General features: G+C 44.0%; 2 pseudogenes across 2 annotated transcripts; one reads left to right on the top strand and one right to left on the bottom strand.

The window, feature by feature from the left end:
• Positions 1 to 8820: 8820 nt before the first annotated feature.
• LOC308552548 (U6 snRNA-associated Sm-like protein LSm5 pseudogene) lies at positions 8821 to 9097 on the bottom strand (annotated as a pseudogene). Its single transcript has one exon. The product of its transcript is annotated as a U6 snRNA-associated Sm-like protein LSm5 pseudogene (transcript).
• Positions 9098 to 9551: 454 nt separating this feature from the next.
• Positions 9552 to 10327, top strand: LOC308552858 (RNA transcription, translation and transport factor protein pseudogene; annotated as a pseudogene). Its single transcript has one exon. The product of its transcript is annotated as an RNA transcription, translation and transport factor protein pseudogene (transcript).
• The last annotated feature ends 337 nt before the right edge of the window (positions 10328 to 10664 follow it).

Here is a 10664-nt window from a genome sequence, read left to right as displayed (position 1 = left end):
GATTCTTTTTTCTCTTTGCTCTTCTGGTTGGGTGTTTTTTGTTTCCTCATGTTCCAAATTGCTGATTTGATTCTCAGCGTCCTCTACTCTACTGTTGATTCCCTGTAAATTATTCTTCATTTCAGTTTGTGTAGCCTTCATTTCAAATTGGTCCTTTATTATGTCATCAATTTTCTGGAGTATTTTCGTCATATCTTACTAATGTGGTTGAGCATCCTTATAAATAAAATTCTGAACTCTGTATTTGTTAGGTTTCTTGGATCTATTTCATTTAGTTCCTCTTCTAGAAATTTCTTCTGTTCTTTCCTTTGTGACATGTTTCTTTCCCTCTGCATTTTGGCTGCTTCCTGGTGTTTGTTTCTATGTATTAGGTGGAGCTGCTATGTCTCCTGGAATTTGTAGAGTGGCTTTGTGTAGTAGATGTCCTGTAGAGTCCAGTGGCTCAGCCTCCCCAGGCACCTGAGCTGGGCCTTCTAGGTGCTCCCCTGTGTGGGCTGGGTGCACTGTCCTGTTGTAGTTGAGCCTTGGTTGCTGTTGTCGTCCCTGGGAGGAACTGACCCCCAGGCCAATCGGCTGTGAGGATCAGCTGCAACTACAGCCAAAGAGCTGCTGTGCTGGAGACACCCCTATGGAGCAGGATTTACTTCAGTGGGGCTTTGGTGTTCACCAAGTGCGCCCCTTGAGTGTCACTCATGGATGTGGAAGGGTTGTAATCCAGCGTGGTCGAGTCTGACCACCAGGTGCACTGTCTCTGGGGCCTCCTAGGAGATGCAAAGTCAGCCTGTGCCAGTGCCTTGCCCAGGGCCCTCCAGCATGAGCTACAGAGCAAACCTTAGTTGGCTGCTACTTGTGCTGGGCTTGGAGGTGTCCAGGAGAGGCCAAGCTATGAGCCAATGTTGGCTGCCACTAGTGCCAGGCCTGGGACCACTTACCAAGCTGTATGGGGCACGCTGCTGCTTGTTTGAGAGTTTTTAGGAAAGTCCTAAGCATGAGGCTCGAGAGGCCACTTGCACAGAAAAGCCCCTGGAAATGGCCCGGAGGAGCTGCAGGTGGGGAGGGGCGGGGCCTCCGGGAATCACGGGGCGGGGCCAAAGGTGTGAGGCAGGTGCTGGCGATTCAAACATGGCGCCTGCCTGCCGGCTGTGTGCGGGGAGGACTCGCCAAAGGAGCCATGGCCTCCGCCAGCCCTTCTGCCTGGGAGGAAGCCGCCCCTCCGCCTCTCGCCCGGATTTCAGGCAGGTTAGTTCCCGCCCGAGTGTCCCGGGTCCTTTCAGGCTGCTGCCCGGCGCTGGGCTCAGAGGGAGCGTCCGAGTGAGTCCGTGCCGGGCCCTTTAGAGGAGCTGCTGGGGCTCCCGCAGCCTCCGCGACCCTCAGAGACAGTCCCGCTGGTTTCACAGCCCCGAGTTGTGGGGACTTCTCTTCTGGCCTTGGAGCCCTGGGCTGGGGGCCCGATGTGAGGCTGGGACCCCTCACTCCTCTGGGAAACCCCCACCGCTAAGATTCCCTCCTGGGTTTACCTGCGGCACCAGGTTTGGCCCCTCGGCCGCATCTCTGCGATTCAGCCCTGATCGGCCGGTGTCTCCGCCCCCCTCCCGGTCTCGGTGCTTCTTCAGCTCCCTGGTTGTGGGGCTTCTGTTCAGCCAGGTTTCAGGAGGCTCTGAGTGATGGTGGTTCTGTACTTTAGTTGTAATTTTGATGTTTTTGTGGGAGGCGGCGGGGGCAGCTGCTACCTACTCCACCATCTGGTTTCCTCCCAAGCGCTAGTTTTGTGGTGAGAAAAGTCAGCAGGAGAGGGAAAGAAAAAAAAGGAAGTTCTGTTGATTGAACTGGGGGAAGAGATGATTGTCTTGGGAGAAACGTTGCGTTCTTAGAGGCCATTCTTGAGATTTATTGAGAGAGAAAGGAAATGTTTCCACACCTAAATACTTTTAAGGACAGAACTAGAAAAGAGCAGAGTATTTACTCATTTCTGGATCAGGGAGGATGAGTAGGGGGTCTAGATTTAATAACATTGCAAAGCCGAGTGAGGCCACTAGAGGGAGCGTGGATCCAGGAAACTAGTGTAGGCAGCGGCTTGTTTAGCCTAAGGGAAGAAAAGACCAGGAGCTTCAGTGGTAAACACTGCAAGTTTTGTTGGGTAAGTTTGAAAGGGACAATTATTTGGGGGTTGGGGGAGCTATTGCCTGTGCCTTGAGGGGACATGCCAGGAATCTGTGGTCAGGACCTTCCATGTAGTTATTGAGAAGATGAAACACACACGAATGGGACTTCATACAGGAAAGAAACAGATCTAGTCCCACCTGAGTTAAATTGGGACTGTTGGGAGTATTGTTTTAAATTTCTAAATATCACAAGATGACAGAATGTCTTCAGTGCCCCACTTTGGGAGAAGAGACAGTAGGCAAGCCCCCCACCTTTAATGGGAAACTTAATGCCCAAGTTAACCCCTCCATGAGAGATGTCGATGAAAGAATGTCCATACCTAGAGAAAAATTTTATAAGTTTATTTGAGCCCCAAATTTGAGGACATGTCTGGAAGCAAGATCTCAACGGATTGAGAAAATGTTCCTGAGAATGACAGTCAAGGTTTTCTCAGATGCCACCAAGTTTCTGCCGCGTTGTGTTGCTGGCATTAGTGATTTGATTCTAGCTGAGTTCAAGTGTCCTGCGTGTCAGGAGGAGACTGTCATTGAGATGCCTTGTCATGACATCTTCTGTTCCAACTACGTTCTGCCCTGCCTAGGCAAGCCAGACTGCAGCCCCTGTGCTGCCCCCAGCTGCCCACTGGAGGGACACTCGGGAGGAACACTCATAAGGAGCCCAGACGAGATGGGCTCACCACTCAGCAGCAGCAGCACTCTGAGAACCTCTGTGGAGAAGGTGCACACGAGGTGGCTCTGGCTGAGTGCCAGTTCTGCACATCTTTCCCTTGCCTCTTAAATCCTCAACAAAGGTTTCTTTGCCCCTATTTCCTGCCAAAACACTCGCAAAAAAACCATGTACTAGGTTCTGAGCACATAGTTGAGAATATGCTCATGTTTCTAAGTTTTGCTTATGTGAAGCTGGGGCCACAGCATTGTGTGTCCTAGCTACCTGCATTTGATAAAGAGGGACCCATGAGCTACTTAGGTATGGATTAAATCCACTTTGGAGGGGCTGGAGGAACTGCTCACCTTTCAGAGGGGAAAGACTAGGATACAGCCAATCTCCTGCCTCTAAATAGAATAGCCTTTCCCTGACCCCAGGGAAAGCGCCCCATGCTCCAGGCTCTCCACCCTCCTCATTCTCAGGAGCTCTGAGGTCTCACCACAGTCCCTCTACTGTCCCACCTCAGAGGTCTGGAGATGTGGCTCCCCGGGCCAGGGAGAGGATGAGACCAGGTACCTAACCCCTGCCCACACTTGGGAAGCTGAAGTTATAGGGAGAGAGTGTGTGCCTTCCTGTTCCCTTCCCATCCAGACCTCGTTCTACCAACCAGATAGATCAACAGAAAGGAGACTCTCAGCCCATCCTGAGAGGTCAATGTTTTTTCAGGTGGGGAGGCCCAGCAGAGCCCTGGCAGCCAGTTGGGGGAAGTAGAGAACTGACATTATGGGAATGGATATTCTTTAGGAAGAAGGATGTCCAGGCAAATGGACATGCCTGGAGTGAAACCTCCTGGCTAAAAATGAGCAGAATAACAAATTGGGAAGGGAAGAATTAAATTTTTTAAAATTACAGTTGACATAGAATATTATATTAGTTTCAGGTATGTAACATAGTGATTAGACATTCATGTTGGTTACAAAGTGGTCATCCCAATAAGTCTAATACCCATCTCATACAACACATAGTTACTACAATGTTATTGACTATATTCCCTATGCTGTGCTTTATATCTCTGGGGAAGGGAAGCATTTTGGACTTTAATTTCCTTGCATTTTAATTAAAAAATAAGTGCTTTAAAATTTTACTCTTTGTTACTTTTGACATCAGGAGGGTATTTATGTTTGAATTTAGGGCATTTTTTGGCAGCTAGTGTTGAATTATTTGGTAGTTTATGCTGCCAGGTTGTAGTTATTTTGTAACCTGCGGGTGAGCTGAGCTGAGCTGATTGGGGAGAGGAAACTGCATTTAGGGCACAGTTCAGCCTTGGAGTTAATTTTCATCCTATTTGTATCCAACTCAAAGGCCTTGGGGGGGCAACAGTAAACTGGTCACCCCACTGATTCCAGGAGAATAGACAAAGAATAGTGGTGAGGACCTGTTACTTCATTTTCTTTATCTGAAAATAAGGATTACATTTTTTGTGTGTCTTTTGTAAGGATTAAATGAGTAAATATGTGTAAAGTATTTGGAAACCTATTTCCGCATTCTCTATTTGGAAATATAGTTCTTATTTGCTCCTGCCATGTAGTGGGAGTTATAAAAAGTCAACAGGCCATGTGCTAGGGCCACTTTTGTAGGACACAAATGGCCAAATATCTGCAAAGTGGGAGACATCTCTGATGTATGGCTGGTCTCCTGTCAGCCATCCCTCCAGCTGCACCTGTGGCTGATCATAGACCAGAAGATAACCCTTTAAACCCAAAGGGTTGAGCAAAGAGAAAGCTTCTCTGTGTTGGGGGCTCTTCCTCTTAGATGTCCCTTCCCCACAAGAGGTTGGGGGGAATACTTTTCCGCTTATGTTTTCCCCCTTGCTTACTCTCCTCCGAGGGAAGAGATGATCCTACGCACGACAGCCTGACTGCGGCTTCTCCAGCTGTGTCTTTGTTCAGTCCGTGAATCAGGCAGAGCAGGGGTGGGGGACAGGGCAAGAGGTGGAGGCCTGTTTGTCCTGAGGTCTCCTATACAGCTTTAACAGAGGGCCCTGCCTTTGGGCTTATAACACATCTGTCCAGCCGTTAGTAAGGTGATATTTTGCTTTTGTTTCCATTAAGGTGACAAGCCCCATGCCGTTTTCCGTGTTGGTCTGAACTGGAGAATGAAAATTGAAATTTTTCTAATTTAATCTCAGGAAACGTCCCCTCCAGCTTCTTCCTGAACCCCATTAGCTTCCAATCTCTGCTCCCCCCACCCCTGTCCTGTCATTTGACAAGAATTTTTGCCTTGCCTCAAGCTACAGCTTGAGAAAGACCCATAAGAAAACTCCCCAAGAAGGTTGGTGAGTGTGTACTTGTATGGGGGGGGGGGTAAATTAGGGAAAGGGGGCAGTTGGCAACTTTCTATACTAGGAGGAAGCAAAGGAATGGAGATTATTTTATCCATTTCCAGCTCTGAACACAATTCCAGATTGCATTGCCAGTAGGCCAGTCACTCTGGTGGTCTGAGCACCTATTTTTTATTTTACTTTTTTAATCTTCATCTGAGGACATGCTGAGAGAGAGAGAGGAAGAGAGAGAGAAAGACATTGATGTGAGAGAGAAACACTGATTGGTTGCCTTTTGTATGTGTCCCTACCAAGATCAAACCCAAAACTCAGGTATGTGCCCTGACCGGGAATCGAACCGGCAATGCTTCAGTGGATAGACTGATGCTCAACCAACTAAGCCACTCTGCCGGGGCTGGTCACATATGTCCTGGGAGTAGGACAGTATAGATCAGAGGTGGCTCCTGGGTTGGAAAAACTCAATTTCCACCTGTGAGTCTTTTTTTTTACATAAAAATATTTTTTTATTTATGTCAAAAAGTGTACCCCTGCCCGGCGGAAGGCTCAGCAGTTGAACATCGATTTAGGATCCAGGAGATGGTGGTTTGATTCCCAGTCAGGGCACATGCCCAGGTTGCTGGCTCAGTCTCCAGTGGGGGGCATGCAGGGGCATCCAGTCAATGACTCTCTCATCATTGATCTCTCTCTCTCTCTCTTTCTCCCCCCCTCCCCCTTCTTCTCTCTGAAATCAATAAAAACATATTTAAAAATATATATTAAAAAATGTACCCCTAACAGGCAAACTACAACTGGGGAATTTACCTGTAAAATATATGACTAAGAGTAACCTATTAAGAATTCTTACAAGCTGGCAAGAAACAAGATAAGTATCTCAATGGCAAAAGGCTCATAGAAGTAATTCACAAAATGCAAAATCAATAAAGAAAGATTTAAACACACCAGCTTTTGCCTGTCACATTGACAAAGAGAAGAGAACACATAGCTAGAGGTGGTAAATACATAAAGTATGAAAAACCGTTGACAAATGTTTTGTTGGCAACATGACAATACATACCTTTTGACCTTACATGTTTCTGAATTTCCTCTAAGAAAAATAAAAATAAAAACGTATAAAGATTTAGTTAGACTACTGTGGCCAATACTAAGAATAGGCTAAGTAAACTATGGTAAATCCATTAATGAAATACTGTGCACACATTATGTTGCTGAAATATCTGACATGGAAAGACATTCACCATTTAAATTTTTAAAAAGTCTTAAGTGGAAGCTACAAAAAAGCATAATCAGAGAACAAGGTTTTGTAAATTATAAAAGGTATACTGAGAAAGTCTAAGATAATAGATGGCAAAACATAATGAATGTTTTCCTTTTTATTTATCTGAATTTCTACAATGTGCACAGACTACCTGTGTATTTCTGCATGTTTTATTTTTATTTAAAATATTACAAATGTCCCTTTGTCTCCCCAATGACCCATTCCACCCCCCCCCTCCCCAGTCCTTCTCCACACCATTGTTTGTGTCCTTGGGGTGTGCATATATGCATATAAATTTTTTGGTTACTCTCTCCCCTTCTACCCCCCCCACCCTCCTCCCTCCCTCTGACATTCGTCAGTCTCATCCATGCTTCCATGTCATTGAATCTATTCTGTTCATCAGTTTATTAAGTTCTTTAGATTCCACATATAAGTGAGATCATGTGATGTTTGTCTTTCTTTGCCTGGCTTATTTCACTTAGCATAATATTCTCCAGGTCCATCCATACTGTCCCAAAGGGTACGAGATTCTTCTTTACAGCTGCGTAGTATTCCATGGTGTAAATGTCCCACAGCTTTTTTATCCACTCATCTACTGATGGGCACTTGGGCTGTTTCCAGATCTCAGCTATTGTAAACTGTGCTGCTATGAACATCGGGGTACATATATTCTTTCTGATTAGTGTTTCAGGATTCTTAGGATACATTCCTAGAAGTGGGACCACTGGGTCAAAAGGCAGCTCCATTTTTAATTTTTTGAGGAACCTCCACACTGTTTTCCATAGTGGCTGCACCAGTCTGCATTCCCACCTGCAGTGTACTAGGGTTCCCCTTTCTCCACACCTTCGCCAGCACATGTTGTTTGTTGATTTGTTGATGGCAGCCATTCTGACAGGTGTGAAGTGATACCTCATTGTGGTTTTAATTTGCATCTCTCTGATGATCAGCGAGGTTGAGCATTTTCTCATGTATCTCTTGGCCATCCGTATGTCCTCTTTGGAGAAGTGTCTATTTAAGTCCTTTGCCCATTTCTTAATTGGATTGTTTGTCTTCCTCTTGCTGAGTAGTAGTTCTTTGTACACTTTGGAAATTAGCTCCTTATCAGATACATCCTTGGCAAATATGTTTTCCCAGACCGTGGGGTTCCTTTGTATTTTGAGGCTGCTTTCTTTTGCTGTGCGGAAGCTTTTTAGTTTGATGTTGTCCCATATGTTTATTTTTCCTTTTGTTTCTCTTGCCCTAGAAGATGTATCAGTGAAAATTCCACTACTTGGGATGTTTGTGACTTTACTGCCTATGTTTTCTTCCAGGATTTTTATGGTTTCATGACTTATGTTTAATTCTTTTATCCATTTTGAGTTTATTTTTGTATATGGTGGAAGTTGGTGGTCTAGTTTCATTTTTTTGCATGTATCTGTCCAGTTTTCCCAGCACCACTTATTGAAGAGACTGTCTTTACTCCATTGTATGCTCTTGCCTCCTTTGTCAAATATTAACTGACCATAATGGAGTGGGTCTATTTCTGGGGTCTCTGTTCTGTTCCATTGATCTATATGTCTGTTGTTGTACCAGTACCAGGCCGTTTTGATTACAATGGCTTAGTAGTACAGTTTGATGTACGGCAACGTGATCCCTCCCACTCTGTTCTTCTTTCTCAAGATGGCTGCAGCTATTCAGGGTCTTTTTTGGTTCCATATAAATTTTTGAAATGTTTGTTCTAGGTCTGTGAAATATGCTGTTGGTATTTTAATAGGAATTGCATTGAATTTATAAATTGCTTTGGGTAGTATAGACATTTTAATGATATTAATTCTTCCAATCTATGAGCATGGTATATTCTTCCACTTGTTTATATCTTCCTCTATTTCTTTTTTCAGTGTCCCATAGTTTTCTGAGTACAGGTCTTTTACATCCTTGGTTAAGTTTATACTTAGGTATCTTATTTTTTTAGTTGTAATGGTAAATGGTATTGTTTCTGCTTGTTTGTTTTTAATAGAAATTAATGGAACTTGAGTTCAGTAGAAAAATCCTAATTTCAAAGCACTGCAGACTGAATTGAATTGAATCATTTTAGATTAAATATACCTGTTCAAAATCAAAGTTTGTCATTTTGTTTGGAACAATTTTTGAGAATCAAGTAGTCATGTGAATAAGGAAGCAAACAGGCATAAAATGACAAAAGAGCAATTGACAAAATAACTACAAGTTTTGTTCCAGTGGCTATTGCAGTATAATAAATAAAATGACGATTAACCAAAAACACCTTTATTTTAGTCTTCAGTGTTCTTTCCCACCCCCAAGATAAACATGATTAATTTAAACATGGCATTTTCAATGCCTCTTCAAAGCATTCCCCTTTAATGGGAAAATTAGCTTCACAGAATCCAGACACTGAAAAAAAGATATTTTGTTGTCATTATAAGACAAGACAGAATCTAGCATAAGTCAAGGGAATCCATTCATACTCAGGTCCTTCTCCTCCAGGAACCAGCATTGTTATATCATTTCCATTTATCAAAATCTGGTCTAATTTAGTAATCCTTATTCCTTCTGGTGTGATTTCAAACTCAGTGACATCTTTCAGTACCATATTGACAAAGTCATCAAATCCTAGAAGGGTGCCAATAATTTCCTCATCACCCTTCATCACGATGTGAATTCTTGATCCTATACATTTGTCCGCAAGCTCTAGAGGCAGCAGCTGTGAAGGATCAGTGGTAGCGTCAGCTGCCACAGTGAGGCCAGAAGTGGTCTGTGCTCGAGTCTTTCCTCATATTCACACAGAACACTGCTGACACTTGCGGTCACCAAATATGTGGGGTTCCCCCCCACCAAGCAATTCTGAAACACCATAAGGGTGTCCTAAAATTTAATTCAATTCTGACACTATCTACTTGGAGATAGCATCAGATCTCACAGGTTAAAGGCTCATTCCCACAAGACTACTCACCCCCAAGGTTACCCATAACTTCTGATTTGTATCCAAATGGAAGGGTCCCACCACTCTCTCCTTGGATTCATAGAGCTCAGGGAAACACCTATGTTTACCTGTTTATAAAAGAGTGTGATGGTCCTCACCTCTCCTCTCCTCCCCTGGCGGAAGTTCTGGGGGCCAGAGCAAGATGCCAGGACCACGATTGACGCAAGCTGATGGCCCTCGACTACCACAACCCTGCCGGCTTCAACTGCAAAGATGAAACAGAATTTAGAAACTGTATTGTTTGGCTTGAAGACCAGAAAATCAGACACAAGGTTGAAGACAGAGGTAATTTAAGAAATATCCACAGCAGTGACTGGCCCAAGTTCTTTGAAAAGTGTCTCACAGATGTTAGCTGTCCTTTCAAGATTCAAGATCGACTGGCTTCTTGGTTTAGCTCTTAGGCTTGAATATGGAGATAGTGCTGAAAACCACAAGAACTCAGTATCTGATAATACAAAAAATGCTGACAATGCAGCTAAAAATGCAGAGCTGTTGATCAGTTTGGATGTTAGTAATCCTGATTTTAAGGCTAGTCTAAGGGCTTTGGCTAACCTTCTTCAGATTCAGTATCATGAAGATTACCTGGTGATGCTTAAGGCAATTCACATTTTGGTCCAGGAGCACCTGACACAGGGTGCAGTGGCTAAAGCAAATCAAGCAAAAGAGAGATTGACCATTGCTTTAGACAAGCATACTCTTGGTTTTGACACAGGAGATGCAGTTCTTAATGAAGCTGCTCAAATTCTGCGATTGCTGCATATAGAAGAGCTCAGAGAGCTACAGACAAAAATTAATGAAGCCATAGTAGCTGTTCAGGCAATTATTGCTGATCCAAAGACAGATCACAGACTGGGGAAAGTTGGAAGATGAACATTTTAGGATGTTGGCCTCTCACCTACTTAGTACAGTTGGGAACCATGCACACCCTGCTATGTGTTTCAAAATCAAACATCACATTTTCAAGGGAAGAATCCCAGAAAATTGACTATGTTTTAGAGATTTACCATCACTGCTTTTTCTTTAATAAAGTTTGGGAAAGTAAAAACAACAACAATGTGATAAAGGCTACAAATGAACAGGCAGATGAAGAGATAAATAGGGTGAGGTTGGCATAGTCCCAAGTGCAGGAGATTCTGTCCCTGTGGAGTTGGGGTGTGTCACCCTCCTGGTATGTGGATGTGTTCACCAATCTGGAAGCTCTCTGAACCCCATACTCTTGGAACTTTTTGGAGGCTTCCTCACATAGGCATAGTCAGTTATTAACTCCATTTCCAGCCCAT

This window comes from Miniopterus schreibersii (genome assembly GCF_964146895.1).
Source record: "Miniopterus schreibersii genome assembly, chromosome: 2".
Lineage (NCBI taxonomy): Eukaryota > Metazoa > Chordata > Mammalia > Chiroptera > Miniopteridae > Miniopterus > Miniopterus schreibersii.
This window is presented reverse-complemented; position numbering and strand designations above follow the sequence as displayed.